Genomic DNA, 16,399 nt, shown 5'->3' on the forward strand with positions numbered 1-16,399 from the left:
GGCTTTAAAGGAATTAATCCATTTATCTAAGTTGTCAACTTTTTGTGGAGTTGTTTGTAGTAGTTCCTTATTAGCCTTTTAATGTGTGTGAGGTGTGATGTAGTAAGTTATCTCTTATTCCTGATTTTGGTCATTTGTGTCTTTGTCTTTCCTTAGTCTTTCTAGAGGTTTATCAATTTAATTTATCTTTTCAAAGAACCAGCTTTTGTTTCATTGATTTTTTTATTGTTTTCTTGTTTCCGATTTCATTGATTTTTGCTCTTGACTTTGTTATTTCTGCTTGCTTTGGGTTTATATTTCTCTCTCTCTCTTTTTTTTTTAGTTTCTAAAAGTGAGAGCTTAGATTGTTGATTTCAAGTCTTTCTTCTTTTCTAATATAAGCATTTAATGCTATCAGTTTCCTGTAAGCATTGCTTGAGGTGCATCCCACAAATTTCGACGTTTTTTCATTTTCATTCAGTTCAAAATATTTTCTAATTTCCCATAAACTTTCTTTTTGACTCATTGTTTTAAATTGTGTTAAAAGTATTTAGAGACTTTCCAGTTACTGCTCTGTTATCAGTTTCTAGTTTGATTTCATTGTGATCAAATAACATACTTTATGTGATTTCAGTTATTTTAAATTTGTTAAGACTACTTCTATAATCCAAGATAGGGTCTTTCTTGGTGAAGATTCTTTTTTTTGTTGTTGCCCAGGCTGGAGTGCAATGGCGCGATCTCGGCTCACTGCAACTTCTGCCTCCCGGGTTCTAGCAATTCTCCTGCCTCAGCCTCTGGAGTAGCTAGGACTACAGGCACATGCCAACATCCCTGGCTAATTTTGTATTTTTAGTAGCAACGGGATTTCACCATGTTGGTCAGGCTGGCCTTGAACTCCTGACCTCAGGTGACCCACCTGCTTCAACCTCTCAAAGTCTGGGATTATAGGCATGAGCCACTGCACCTAGTCAAAGCTTCTTTTATACCGTGCAGATTTTATTTTCTGCCGTTGTTGGATGGAGTGTTCTATAAAATGCCAGTTAGATCCAGGTCAGTGATTGTTCATACCTTCTGTATCACTGCTATTTTCTATCTACTTCTTCTATTAATTATTGAAAGAAGAATATTAAAGTTTACAACTGTAATTGAATTTTTCCATTTCTCCTTTCAGTTCAATTTTTGCTTCATGCATTTTGAAGTCCTGTTATTAAGTCCTGTTATTAACATAACACAGTTAGGATTGTTATGTTGTCTTGGTGAACTGGTCCTGTTATCATTATGTAATGTCTCCTTTTATCCCTAGTAATTTTCTTTAGTTTAAATTTTACTTTATCTTATATTAATATAGCCACTCCAGCTTTCTTTTGATTGGTGTTTGAATGGTTTATCTTAGTCTTTTTTTAAATGACTTTACTGAGGTAGAATTCACATAGCATAAATTCACCTATTGGAAGAGTGCTGTTCAGTGGTTTTTAGTGTATGTATCCTAGTCTTTTAATGTATCTATATCTTTATATCAATATAATTATAGGCAGCATATAGTTATATCTTTTTTAAATCCATTCTGATCATTTCTGTCTTTTAATTGGTGTGTTTAGACTATTTATATTTAACATAATTATTGCTATGTTTGCATTTAGGTCTGTCATTTTATTGTTTCTGTTTGCTCCCTCTGGTTTTTGTTCCTCTGTTTCCCCTTTCCTTTTTTTATTTAGGTTATTTAAACATTTTTTAGTATTCTATTCTAATTTATAAACTGCATTCATTACTGCATTTCTTTGTAAAAAATTTTGATGGATTTTCTAGGTATTACTATATGCATATTCAACTTTTCAGAGTTAAATAGAAATGTCTGCTTTGAAGAAATACTTACTACTTTAAATGGAATATAGAAACCTTCCCATCATATAGGTTCCTTCACTCTCCTTCCTTTCTATTATGGCTATCTTATATATTAAATATTAGGTCTACATTGAAAACCTCATCATACAATGTTATAATTTTTGCTTTCAACTATTAATCATATTTTAGATAACTCAAGAGAAGGGGAATAGACTACCCAGAAATCTACCGCTTCTGTTGTTTATCATTCATTCTTGTGTTTCCAAGTTTCCCTATGGTATTATCTCCCTTCCATCTGAAAAACTTCCTTTAGCATTTACTTTAGAACAAGTATGCTAGCAACAAAGTCTCTTAGTTTTCCTTTATATGAGGATATCTTTATTTCACCATCATTCCTAAAGGATATTTTCACTGGATAAAGAACTCCGAGTTGATGGTTCTTTTCTTTTAGCACTTTGAAAATGTTTCATTTCCTTTTAGCCTCCATGGTTTCTCATGAGATACTGATAGTAAGTCTATATTTTTCTCTAACTACTTTCAAGATTTTTTTCTCTTTAGTTTAAAGAAGTTCAACCATCATATCCCTGACAGTGCATTTCTTTGAGTTTACCCTGTTTGAAGTTGGCTGAATTTCTTAAAACTGTAATTCTGGGAAATTTCCAGCTGTTTTTTTTTCAATTATTATTTCCTGAACTGTACTGTTGCTCCATTCCTTCCAAGACTCTGATGACATGACCTGACATTTTGGTATTGTTCCCCAGGTCCCTGAGACCCTGTTCAATTTTTTCAATCTTTTTTCTCTTTGTTGTTCAGATTGGATCATTTCTATTGATCTATATTCAAGTTCCCTGACTCTTTGTTCTCTCATCTCCATTCTGCTAGTTTTTCCAGTTACTGTTTTTTTAATTTTAAAATTGTATTTTTCAGTTTTATAATTTCTGTTTGGTTCTTCTTTATATCTTCTATTTCTTTGTTGAGACTTGCTATCTTTTCATTCATTCCAGAGTGTTCACCCTTACTTCTTGGAGTAAGGTTATAATAGCTGCTTTAAAATCTTTGATAATTTCAACATCTGTGTTATCTCAGGATTGGCATCTAGTTGATTGTCTTTTTATTGTGAGTTGAGTTTTTTCTGGTTTTTCATATCCAGAGTAATTTTAGATTGTATCCTGAACATTTTGAATAGTATGTTATGAGACTCTGGATCTTGATTTTTTTTAACTCACAGAACCAGTGAGTGGTCTTGTTTAAATCCTAAAGAGAAAGCTGATTTTTTTTTTTTTTTTTTTTTTTTAGCAGACAATTGACCAAGCTAGGTCCAGGCTGCCAAAACCAACCTACCTTCTGTGGCCTCTGGTACCAATATCGGTTCAGTTCTCAAAGCCATTTGCTGTATGGGTTTCATTTGTAGACTAGTTCTCAAAGACTTTGATGTTTTGTATGGGATCAGATCCATGCTGCACAGTTTGGAGGTGATTCTGAAAGTTTATACACAAAGGTTTGGGATCACTCTCTTGTGCTCTCTCCTCTCTACAATCTCCCTCATCAGTTTCTGGCTCTTTGGGGCCTCCTTTTCCAGTCCCTCAGCCAGAAATCTAGGACTTTAATTTCCCAGCTCTGCTATGTACTTATAACTGCCTCTGTGTCTGGGGCCAAGCAGCAGAAGAACAGAAGGCAGAGGGATTAGGGTGTGGGGGTGGAGACAGAAGTAACAGGAATTTCCCCAGGCTCTTGGGCTCACAGCTCTTCCGGGAGGAGAGGTTTTTTCTCTCTAAGAATTTTAGGCACCTACTTGGCTGATGCTGCTGTCACCATTGCCACTGCCTCCATTGCAATGCTGCCTGGTGGCTGGAGTGGGAGATGATGGAGGAAAAAAAATGTAAACAGGAAAACTTCCCACATCTGATTTTTAGGAGCCCCCTTCCTGCTCCTCAAACCAGAAAAGGAGTTCTTTCTGTTCTCCTGGAGCTCTATCTGCCCCTACCTGGTGTACTCTTCCAGGTTTTGGGCTACCTATGAGTCAAGGCCAGGCAAAACAAGGGGAAAATAAATGAGAAACTCAACCCCAGTTCAGTCATACTTCAAATTCTTATTTCCTTCTCCAATCTATCAGCTACTGTGTGGTTTCCAAGTTCTCAGATAGCTGGCCCATGCATCCTGTCCATAGTTTAGAATCACAGCCAGTAGGTATAAGGTAGAGTGTGTTTACTCCATCTTTTCCAGAATTGACCCTTCATGCGTTGGGCTTTAATTTCAATTCGATTTTTAAATTTTAACTTATTTGTCATTTCTAGAAATTCTATTTGGTCTTTTTCAGCTTCACCTGATCACTTTTGATAATCTCTCATTCTTTTGTCATACATTTGATCGCATCTTTAATTTCTTTAAGCAAACCACACATAATTATTTTATGTTATAATACAACAGATCATTCCAATGTCTTTGGTTGTTGTTGGTCTGATTCAGCAATGTTATGTCTGCTGAATCTCATTTCATGTAGCTTATTTCCTCTTCTGTTTAATATACATGTATGTGCATTAAAAAAAATATATATATATATATATATATATATATTTGTGTAACCTCCTGTTTCTGGAAGTTTATTTGTGAGAATACTTTGAAGCCTAGATTTAAAATGCGTTCCTCTAGGGAGTCTTCACAATTGCTTCATCAGGCATCTGGGGAACACTTGAAACTATATTTTCAGTTAGTTTTTTTCTGGAGTTGGAGAGGGAAGCAATACAGGCAGTGTGAATTCTGATGCTACATCCACTTAAAACTGAGTTTGTCGAGGCCAGCTGTGGTGGCTCATGCCTGTAATCCCAACACTTTGGGAGGCCAAGGAGGGCGGATCACGAGGTCAGGAGTTCAAGACCAACCTGGCCAACATAGTGAAACCCCGTCTCTGCTAAAAATGCAAAAAGTTAGCCAGGTGTGGTAGTGGATGCCTGTAATCCCAGCTACTTCGGAGGCTGAGGCAGGAGAATTGCTTGAACCTGGGAGGCAGAGGTTGCAGTGAGCCAAGATCGCGCCATTGCACTCTAGCCTGGGTGACAGTGTGAGACTCCATTAAAAAAAAAAAAGAAGAAGAAAGAAAGAGAGAGAGAGAGAAAGAGAGAAAGAAAGAAAGAAAGAAAGAAAGAAAGAAAGAAAGAAAGAAAGAAAGAGAAAGAAAGAAGGAAAGAAAGAAATAAAGAAAGAGAAAGGAAGAAAGAGAAAGAAAGAGAGAAGAAAGAGAGAGAAAGGAAGAAAAAGAGAAAGAAAGAAAAGAAAGAAAGAAAGAAGAAAGAGAAAGAGAGAAAGAAAAGAAACTGGGCTTGTCCCAGAGATTCCAGGGAAAATCCATCTTTCCTTTGCTCCAACTGCGTTGAGACAGAAGCAGACAAACCTCTGTGGACATGTTTTCCCTACTTTATTGAGGAGGTAGCCCTTTGGGATTCCAGCTTTATGCAGGTGTCTTCTAACCTACCTCCCACTTTGCTTGGACCCAGGAGTTATCTTCCATAAAATGAGTACCTTCCAGCCGGGCACGGTGGCTCACGCCTGTAATCCCAGCACTTTGGGAGGCTGAGGCAGGCAGATCACCTGAGGTCAGGAGTTCGAGACCAGCCTGGCCAACATGGTGGAACCCTGTCTCTACTAAAAATACAAAAATTAGCCGGGTATGGTGGTGCATGCCTGTAATCCCAGCTACTTGGGAGGCTGAGGCAGGAGAATCACTTGAACCTGGGAGGTGAAGGTTGCAATAAGCAGAGATTGCACCACTGCACTCCAGCCCGGGAGATAGAGCAACACACTGTCTCAAGAAAGAAAAATCAGCGAGTCAACAGAGTAAAGCGGAAGCAAGTTTATGAAGAAAGTAAAGGAATAAAACAATGGCTACTCTACAGGCAGAGCAGCATCGAGGGCTGCTGGTTTGGCTATTTTTGTTTATTTCTTGATCATATGCTGAACAAGGAATGGTTTATTCATGAATTTTCCAGGAAAAGGGTGGGATTTTCACAGAACTGAGGGTTCCTCTTCCTTTTAAATCATATAGGGTAACTTTCAGATGTTGCCATGACAATTGTAAACTGTCATGGGACTGGTGGGAGCGTCTTTCAGCATCCTAATGCATTATAATTAGCATATAATGAGCAGTGAGGATGACCAGAGGTTACTTTCATCCATTTTGGTTTGGGCGAGCTTCTTTACTGCATCCTGTTTTATCAGCGGGGTCTTTGTAACCAGTATCTTGTGGCCCCCTCCTATCTCATCCAGTGACTTAAGAATGTCTAACCTCCTAGGAATGCAACCGGGCAGGCCTCAGCATCATTTTCCCCAGCCCCCGTTGAGGATGGAGTCGCTGTGGTTTGAATGCCTCTGACACTCCTGTCCTCTGTGCCTTGTCTGGGCCACACTCTCAGGCCCTCAGAAACATGCTTCTGAGTCCAATCCACCTGGGGCTGTGGGAAACCCTCTTGGGCACACAGGCACATCCTGCTGCCCTGGCCGCTCTGTGAGGCCAGTCACACCCACTGGCAGGACCACTTCCGCTTCTGCTTCCACTTCCGCTTCCATTTTGGCGCACACCACAACACAGGGAGGCCCAGGCTCCAGGCTCCTTCCTCCCTGCTCTTCAACTCACTTCCATCCTCTCATCTTACTTCCCCTTGAGTCTCCTTCCCCAACTCATGAAATTTTTATGTAGTTTGTGGGGGAGGGCCACACAGGGAGTGTATGGCAAAGACTGGATTGAAATCCAGGTGTCCAGATGTCTCAGCCAGGGTCCCTACAAGCCTGCAGAGAGCTTTGGCACAGCAGGACCCATCCTGTGCTGTGCTGATGTGACTGGGAACCCCTTGGGGAGGAACACTGGGGCCATCTTCCCAGGCATTCAGCACAGCACCTGTCATTCTGGAAGTGAATGAATGAGGTTGGGGCTACCTGGGCAGGAGGTCCGCAGTGCATTTTCACTCTCTGCGCATGGTTGAGTCTCCACTGTTGGCCAGACACTGACCACTGCTTGACCCATTAGCGAAGGAGATGTGAGGAGAGGGGCTGGGGAAGAGGTGAAGGAGGAGAGAGGAAGGGGTGTGTCTGCCTGCATGCTGCAGAGAGTGCTGCCACATCACAGCGACGCTCCAGATGCTGTGCTCAGAGCTGTCTGAGCGTTCCCTTACTGAATTCTCACATTTACATTTCTTGGAAAGAAAAAGAGATTCTTCTTCACTCCCATTTTGTAGATGGGAAATTGAGTCTTCAAGAGATTGAGTAACTTGCCTAAAACCATATAGCAAATAACTGGGGAAATGGGATTCAAATCAGCTCAAAAAAAAAAGTTGAACCCAAACCCTCCATACCACAAGGCCTCTTTGCCATCAGTGTGATGATCTCCACTCGACAGATAAGGAAACTGAGGCCTGGGGATGTAAGGGACTTGCTCCAGTTAGTGAGAGAGTCAGACCCAAAACCAGCACTAGAGCCTGGATTGCTTCCCCGCATGCTTCAAAACCCCTGACCAATGGGGAAGACAGGTCCTGATGTTGCTGCCCTGCGAGTGGTGGCCATTGAGTAGGCATGGGGTCTGTCCTGGCCAGCAGAAGTCCCTGACACTGTCAGTGCCAGGTGGTGTGCACACCCTGCACCCAGATACACAAGAGACCAGCTCCCGGCCTCATGGAGCTGCTGTGTGCCGTGGTGCAAGGGTGGGTTCTGCAAGAGAGTGGCACCTACATCTCACAAGACCTCGTCTCCCCTGCCAGTGCCCATGCCCCAGGATGCTGGTCGTTTCCCTCAATGGCCAGCTCTGTGGGTGCCTTCACTTCAGAGGTCAGGCCCCAACCCTCAGCTGAAGGACAGCTGGGCAAATGGTTCCACCCACCAGAGCCGGACACCTGGCCCGGACCGGAGTAGTGAACTTCTCTCCTGGCTTATAGAGGCCTGAAACTTCCTTCCCTCTAACTGTGGGTGCCAGTGGCAGTCCTCCAGGCCAGGCCGGTGAGGAGGCCCTGGGAGGCAGAAGGTCTGTGGTGGCTGTGAAAATGCCCCTCTCAGATCTCTGACTGTGAGGAGCATCATTGACCAATGGCTTCAGCAGCTGAGCTGTAAAATCTATCACCAAGGTGTGTGCCTGAGGTGGCTGCACTCCCTGCAGGCTCCTTGAGGTCCACAACAGACCTGCATTGTGGTCGGATGGTCCTCCCAGCCTCCCCATCTTCCCTCACAGCCGTGTTCCCTAATACATCTCTTGTACATCTAATCCTGACTTGGCACCTGCTTCTCAGAGAATTTGGATTAATTGCAAGTCCTGAGCCTGCAGGCCAGCCCTGGCTGTGGGACGTTCCCTAACTGGGACAGTGCATCAGGGGGTGCCAGTCCCCGTCATGCCCAGGACGCGTTACTCCCTACTACCCAGAGGATTCACATCAGAGAATTCACCCCTCTGGGATGCAGGGTTCACCTCTCCCTTTGGCCCCCCCTAGCCATCACCCTCTTAGACAAACCCAATTCTGTCACTGTTCCCTTGCAGACGTGCGCGTGTGGGCCTGGGGCAGTGTGGAAGTCAAATAGAAAGCGCTGGTTATATATTCATTCATGCCTGCCTTTTATTATCCAGGAATTTGTCAAATCCTGGATTTGTGCAAGGCACAGTGACAGCAAAATATTCCAGAAACTGCACGGGATTTGGAGACAGATGGAAAGTGTGGACTATGTTTGAACACTTGCGCTCAGAGCTGTGTGATCTTGAACAAGTTACCTAGCCTCTCTGAGCTCTTGTTTCCCCATCTAAAAATGGGTTGTATGAGAAATTCATGTTGGTCAGCATGGGCTGACCAAGCGGCCTTCTACAAATAGCCAGGGATGTTATTGTTAGGCCTGTAGTTCTTACTTCTGTCCTTGAAAGACAGACTCAGGCAGTGACCTGGGTCTGACTCTTCATTTTGGGCACCCAGAGACCAGGCTCCCACACACAGTTCAGCAACTGGAGCCATTGTGCCGGGTAGCCACTTGTCTGCTGAAGACGGGGCAGGCAGGTTGGGAATCCAGTAAGAGTCTGGCCCAAGGCTCATGTCTTCTTCCTCCACTGCCAGGCCTCCTTCCATGACAGCAGCCCCTACTGAAGGAGGAGGCAGAGGGAAGGAGTGGGGATCAGGGCCTTGCAGAGGAATGCCTAGATGCCATGGGGAAGGCTCAGTAATTAGAAGGACCCAGATATAAAGCAGACATGGAGCCAGTGCTTGAGGAGGGGGAACAAAACAGGACATGTTCGACTTAAATGACCTGGGTAAACTCTAAAACTGTCTACATCCCAGCAGGCAGTTTGAGACAAAGTTGCCTGAAGGTTCAGAGGAAGGAGAGCACAGATCCAAGTGGGAAAATTCAGGGAGTCTTCCTGGAGGAGGTGGCATTTTAGCCACATCTTGAAAGGTGCTATGGGGGACTAAAGGATAGGGTAGGAGGCTCTGGGGAAAAAAATCCCAGCATAAGCAGAGGGCAGGGGATGGGAAGGATGGAGTAGTTCACCTGGAGTGGTATAGGAAAGAAGAGTGAGAAGTGAGGACACAGGTTTTCTGGAGGGCCGGGAGTTTGATGTTTACTCTGTTCAGCAGATGGGTGGTAGGATGAGATTCTGAGCAGAGGAGTGATGCTCTCAAAGTGTATTAGCAAGATGGGTGGCCCAGGGCATTTTGGAACCCTAGGTGTCCCAGACAAAGACCCCAGGAAGCTTTTAGCAGCTTTTACCCTTATTTTAAACGACCCCCACCTCTTTATCTGTGTTTTCATCAGGGTCTGAGAGTTAGCGAAGTTCTGCATTCTGTGTGTCATGAGCCTGTCACGCAACCGCTGTGTAACCACTCCCAGTACACAGGCCCGCTCACACGCACATGCACACACAAGCACACACCCTCAGAGGCCAAGCAAAAACCTGCGCCCAGTCCAAGGATGCATGGCCAATATTGACCACGAGAGGGCGCCTCTGACATCCCCGCAAAGAGAGAAGCAGAGACTGGGCTAAAGAACCAGCCCCACGCAGAAGGGGTCTTTAAGACAAGCCAGTCCACCTGCCTCATTTTACATTTGGAGAAACTGAGGCTCAGAGCGGGGGATGGCATGATCCAGGAGAGGGAGGGGGTAGTGGCCACCTTAACAGTTGGACATGGGAAGATGGCTCTTAAACTGCGTTTGAAAGTCAACAGAATTGAGACCAAGGAGGAGGCACCCCTGCACGCATGCCAGCGCACCGGCGCAAGCATTTTCACCACTGCTACCCAAAAAACGATTTTTCTCATCACCTGCCACAATGCCCACATTTCCACCAGATTAAAAATCCATCCTGTCCAACCAATCTCTTTGTAACTATATATGCCCCCATAAGGTTACAGATTACAGCCTCGGGCCCTGCGGTGGGAGGGTCCGCACTGAGCGCTGGGAATCCTGGTTAAGCCCGCAGGGAATCCACTGTCACCTGGGAACAGGAGAAATCAGCCTCCTTTTCCCACGAGTTCGCCCTTCCCGTTTCCTGGAACACCCTTCCCTATCTCTGCTGGTGAAGAAGCCCCATTCATCTTTCAACCTCCTATGTTAACTTCCTTGGGAAATGTGCTGACATCTGTCTCACCACCCTGTTCCCCACAGTCCTTCAGACCCACCCCTGCCTCAACTCCACCCACTCTGATTCAGATGAATGCCTGTTCCCGTACCCTTGTCAGACTCTGGAAGCTCCTCTTGGGCAGGGACTGTGAGCTCTTCATTGCCACACTCCAGCTGGTGCTGACTGCCCCCTCACTGCTCTTTGAATGGAGGGAGGCAACATGGTGCCGGAGAGTTGAGACTGAAATCAGGAGACCTGTGTTCTAGTCCCAGCTCTACCATTAACTGGTGTAGGTAAGTCCCTTCCCCTCTCTGAGGTTTCTCTACATTTTTTTCTACTCCATGAGAAGAGTGGTCTAAAAGCATCTAGAATCCCTCCCCATTATACATTCTGAGCCTGAGGTTTAACTCCTAATGGCCTTCAGAAATGTCAGGTCTTATTAGCAGATAATTCCCAAGTTCTAGAGCGCAGAGTTTTCACCACGTGGGATTGACATCTCTTATTCCTCGGACTACCCTCTGTAAATAGTAGGCAGCAAGAACTCCTCAGCACTGCATGTGGAAGAGGGTTACACAGAAGTGTTTGGACTAGTGCAGCAACGAGGCTGCTGTTGCAATGTTCTCAAATTCAGACCATAAAGGGTAGAGGTGCTCCAAGAAGTATTAATTTGCATTTTCTTTGGTATTTAGAAAACTGTTGAGACTCTACCGTTCTAATAATGGACTGAGAATGGTGACAGGCAGCAGGTAAGACTTTGGAGAACTTTCAGGAGTCCTCAAACTTTGCTTGTTGATGCCTATACCACAGGCTGGCCTGGCCTCTCAAGCCTCAAACCCCTGCTGCCCAAGCCCTCAGCTCTCTCTGGGCCTTCCTGGGCTCTTCCCTCTTGGCAGAAGCACTGATGCCGAGGTCACACTCCTTCTTTAGATAAACACGAGGCAGGCACTGCCTAATTATGCACTGTGGATGATGACTGGAAATGGGACCTGGCTTTCCAGCCTTTGTCTGCAAGGCCACTGGGTTGAAGGGATGGGAGGTGAGGGTGGAGCTCAGGAGACCTGCCAGCTGCCAGCCCAGGTGTCTGTGTTTGGGAGACATCAGGGAAAAGACCCATGGAGACAAACGTAGCAAACTGGCCTCCAGCTCACAGGACCCGCTGGGTTGCTTTGCAGGACAGCTGAACCTTGACTGGGCAGGGGCTCACAGGCATGCACGCTTCCAAAGCCCCAAATTCTTCCTCCTCCTCCTCCTCCTCTTCTTCATCTCCTTCTTCCATAAAACACAGATGTTTTTCAGCATGCGGGGAGCCAGGAAGCTCCGACTTGGTGCCCACCCACGTCATCAGACAAGTCACCCCTTTCCTGGCCCTCAATTACCCATTGGTCAAATAGGGACAGGAACTGCCACCCCAGCAACCACATCAGAACTTCTCATGCTCTTCCAGAAGCTTCTGAGCTTTCACAGATGCCATTCCCCACACCCCCACCCCTCTGCCCTCCTTCTCCAGGCTGCCAGTGCTAAGATCTGTTCTCCTAACTTTCAGCCACGGGGCCTCCCAGCGCACCTCGCTCTCTCTGTCCCTGTTGTGCTTAGTTTGGGGGGCAGGGGGTGAAACAAGCTCTCTGAGGTTCCCACACAACCCTCCCGAGCAGCGAGATTCATGACAGTGTCATTTGCGATAGAATAAACTTAGAATTTAAATGTTTGCAATTAGGGAATAATAGTTCTAATAATGATGACAATGACACTTTCCGAACGCTTCCCACACTCACACCATAATCACATTGAACCCTTACAAGCAACTTATCAGGGAGGTACTATTACTATCCCTGTTTTTCAGAGGAGAAAACTGAGGCACAGAGAGGTTAAGTGGTGGGGCTAGGATATGATACATTCGTTTTGAGGCATTTTTCTGTGATCATTTACAATTATGATGTTGTGCAAAAGTTTAATGTCATGAGGAAATATGTGTGTTATAATGTTTAGGAGGCATGTATGCATATGTATGTCCACACTATATAAAATAAAATATGTAAAAATAAAATATGTTTTTAAAAGTTGAATAAAAATACACCAAAATGTCCACGGCCATTTCCTCTGTGCAATGAGTTAATGGAGAATTTCTAATTCTTTTTTTGTACTGCTCTGTATTTTCCGCATTTTCTACAATAAGCAAATGTTCTTTTAAATTATGAAAAGAAGCAGGCGTCATATATTGCCTGTGAGGCATTTGGGAGTAGAAACTCAGACCCGAGTTAGGTCTGAAGAGAGTGCTAGGGGTGAAGAAACCTTGATCTCGAAGGTGCTCTTCCAAGCTCCTCTCTGACTTGGCTTTCTGGGCTGAGAGGCTGTTTTAGCTACACAGAATTCATTCATTCTTTCATTCATTCATTAATTCATTCACTCACTGATCTGTCTGGCACGTCGCAGGGGATACAGAGACAACCAGGCTTGTTTCCAGTCCTCTCTGAGCTCAGACTGGGTGATGCTGAGGGCCCGGGCAGGGAAGGACAGGGGCAGGGTGGTCACTGGGCAGCAGGAGAGGGGTCAGAGGCAGAAAGGACAGCACAGGGAAGGGTTGGGAGGAGGCGCATCCAGGACCATCCAAGGTTCTGACTTGGGCTGCGCACGTCAGTGGAGCTCCTCGGGGTCACCCTGTTCATGGCTACATCCCCAGAATAAATGAATAAATAAGCGAACAAACAAACAGAAAGAAAGAAGACAAATGACAAATGGCAGAAAGCACCTGCAACCGGTATCCCAGGCAAAGCATGAATGCCTCTAGTGAACGGCTTCTGAAAGTAGAGAAGGAAAAAACGAACAACTTCCTAGAAAAATGGGCTGAAAATATTAACAGACAATGCACAAAGAAATGCAGATGGCTCATAACCCTGTGAAAATGTGATCAACGTTCCTCAAACAAAAGAAATGCAAATTAAAACTACTCCAAGATACCACTTCCTACCTATCAGATTGGCAAAAATCCAAAAGTTTGGCAATGCGTTCTACTGGCACTCCTAGCCAGAGCTGACGGGAATGCAAAATGATGCAGCCCCTCTGTGGGGGAATTGGCAGTAGCTGTAGCAAAATTGCGTGTATGTTCAACCTTTGACTCAAGAATCCCATTGCTGGGAATCTACCCTAGAGAGACACTAGCAAAAAATACCAAAAGATGTAAGCATGGGCGTTTTATTGCAATTCAATTTGTAATCGCTAAAGAATGGCAGCAAGGAAAATGTCCATCAGCAGAGGCCTGTGGTTACCAGCACAATGGAGGACTCTGTGGCTATAAAGCGGACTGAGGACAATCTTGACCAGCTACTGGGGAGAGATAGCTGGAGTGGGATGGACAGCGAATACAGCAAGAGGCAGGGAAGTGTCGTTGCATGCTAATCCTTACCTAAAAGGAAGAGTCAAATATGGAGGCATATACCTGTAGTCCCAGCTACTCAAGGTTGAAGCAGGAGGATTGTTTGAATTTAGGATTTCAAGTCCAGCCTGAGCAACGTGGTGAGATCCTCATATCAAAAAAAAAAAAAAAAAAAAAAAAAAAAAAGGAGGGAAGGATATGAATATATATGCATTATGTATGTGATACATGTTAAATTAATGTAATAATAAAGAATAATGTTTAAAAATTAATAGTTGTGGGGAAGGGAACAGATTGAAGGGGGCATAAAAGCTACACCTTTCTGAATATATTTTGTATGATAGATTTTGGAACCAGAAATAAAATTTAAAATCTTTAAATAAATTTCTAAAAAAAAAAGATTTAAAAATCCTAAAAACCTAAAGCAAAATAAAGCAAATAAATCTACACATTGAATTAGTGATTTAACCACCATTCAAATTAAACTGAGGCCAGGTGCAGTGGCTCACCTCTGCCAGCACTTTAGGAGGCTGAGGCAGGAGGATCACTTGAAGCTGGCAGTTCTAGCCCAACCTGGGGAACATAGCAAGTCCCCGTTTCTAATATATATATTAGCCAGGTGTGCTGGTATGCACCTGTAGTCCTAGCTTCTCAGGAGGCTGATGCAGGAGAATCGAGGAATTTGAGGCTGCAGTGAGCTACGATCATGCTACTGCACTTCAGCCTGGGCGACAAAGCTGGACCCTGTCCCTAAAAATAAGAAAAAAGTAAACTCAGGCACAATAAAATTTTAAAGAATTTATAGGAGCAAATGACAATTCATGAATTGGGCAGTTTCAAACCAGAAATGAGGGAACACAAGGGGTGGGTTTTTATACAAGGAACACAGAAGTAAAGCAAAGAAAATATTTGATTGGTTACAGTTATACAGTTGCCTTATTTAATCTATCCCATGGGAAAGTCCCTCACTACGTAAGTTTGTTAGCTACTTCTGATTGGTTAAGCTTAGGTTCTGGTAATTTTTTTAAATATAAGCATTTACAATAAATAGCTAAAGTTACGTTTGCTTATGTTTGCACATCATGCAAGGTTGAGGTCACTTATGAGGCCTAACTGGTTTTGTTTGCTCAGGGATTCTTTAGGCCTGGTCTTTATTTTAATTTACTTTAATACCACAAAGAGAAAAACTATTGCAAATGACTTTCAAACAAAGTAACTTAAAGACACATAAACCAATGGGAACGCAGTGACCTTATTCGTATCCTGATTCAAACAAACAAGTTGAAAAAAAAGAAATGATAACATTCATGAGACAAAGGAAAATGTGAGCACCGACTGGAGATATCATGATAGGAAGAGTGATAATGGCACACATTTTATATGTGATAAGGGTATTGTGGCTTTTTAAAAAAAGAATCCATGGCCGGGCATGGTGGATCACGCTTGTAATCCCAGCACTTTGGGAGGCTGAGGCAGGTAGATCACCTGAGGTCGGGAATTTGAGACCAGCCTGACCAACATAGAGAAACCCCATCTCTACTAAAAATACAAAATTACCAGGGCATGGAGGCGCATGCCTGTAATCCCAGCTACTCGGGAGACTGAGGCAGGAGAATGGCTTGAACCCGGGAGGTGGAGGTTGCAGTGAACCGAGATCTCACCATTGCATTCCAGCCTGGGCAATAAGAGTGAAACTGCATCTCAAAAACAAACAAACAAACAAACGGAATCCATGTCTTTTAGATATAATACTGAATAGGAATGAAATGATACGACATCTAGGATTTGCTTCAGAAGTAACTTGGTCATTGTGGGAGAGCAGGGGATGAAACATGATAAGCCATGAAAAGCCAGGTGTGGTGGTGCACCTGTAGTCCCAGCTACTTGGGAGGCTGAGGCAGAAGGATCCTTTCAGCCTGGGAGGTTGAAGCCACAGTGAGCTGATATCATGCCACTGCACTCCAGCCTGGGTGAAAGAGTGAGACCCTGTCTAAAAAATAATAATAAAATAAAATAAAAAATAAAATGGCAGGTGCAGTAGCTCATGCTTGTAATCTCAGCACTCAGCAGTTTGGGTGGCTGAGGCGGGCGGAGGATCATCTGAGGTCGGGAGTTTAAGACTAGCCTGACCAACATGGAGAAACCCCATCTCTATTAAAAATACAAAATTAGCTAGGCATGGTGGCGCATGCTTGTAATCCCAGCTACTCAGGAGATTGAGGCAGGAGAATTCCTTGAACCTGGGAAGTGGAGGTTGCGGTGAGCCGAGACTGCACAACTGTACTCCAGCTTGGGCAACAAGAGCAAAACTTCATTTAAAAAAAAAAAAAAGATAAACCATGAAAGTGTAATTGATGAAACTGGTGATGAGCACACGGAGACCCGTTATATTAATACTATTCTTTCTACTTTTGTAGATATTACCAATTTTCATAATAAAACATTTTTAAAGACTAGCACCTGATAAAGATGTGGAAAAATAAAAATGCAAACATTGCTAGAGGAATGCAAAACGCTACAGTCACTTTGGAAAACAGTTTGGCAGTTTTTATAGAATATGCTTAATATACAAGCCACCAATTCCACACCCATCTACCCTGGAGAAATGAAAACTTTCATTTGCCAAAAAAAAG

At 43.9% G+C, this 16,399-nt stretch overlaps 1 long non-coding RNA gene across 5 annotated transcripts in view; it reads right to left on the reverse strand.

Moving 5' to 3' along the window:
* Nucleotides 1–16,399, reverse strand: part of LOC105488151 (uncharacterized) — a 47,708-nt gene that overhangs the window by 18,421 nt on the left and 12,888 nt on the right. For 3 of the 5 annotated variants that reach the window (XR_011626418.1, XR_011626419.1, XR_011626415.1), the window contains 2 exons: nt 14,402–14,516; nt 11,920–13,894 (listed from right to left, as the gene is read on the reverse strand). This is a non-coding gene — a long non-coding RNA (uncharacterized lncRNA). Of the gene's footprint in view, nt 1–8,271; nt 8,921–11,919; nt 13,895–14,401; nt 14,517–16,399 lie in introns of those variants that run through there. The other 2 variants (XR_011626416.1, XR_011626417.1) reach the window with 2 other exon arrangements.

Source organism: Macaca nemestrina, chromosome 7 (assembly GCF_043159975.1).
Source record: "Macaca nemestrina isolate mMacNem1 chromosome 7, mMacNem.hap1, whole genome shotgun sequence".
NCBI classification, from domain to species: Eukaryota; Metazoa; Chordata; class Mammalia; order Primates; family Cercopithecidae; genus Macaca; species Macaca nemestrina.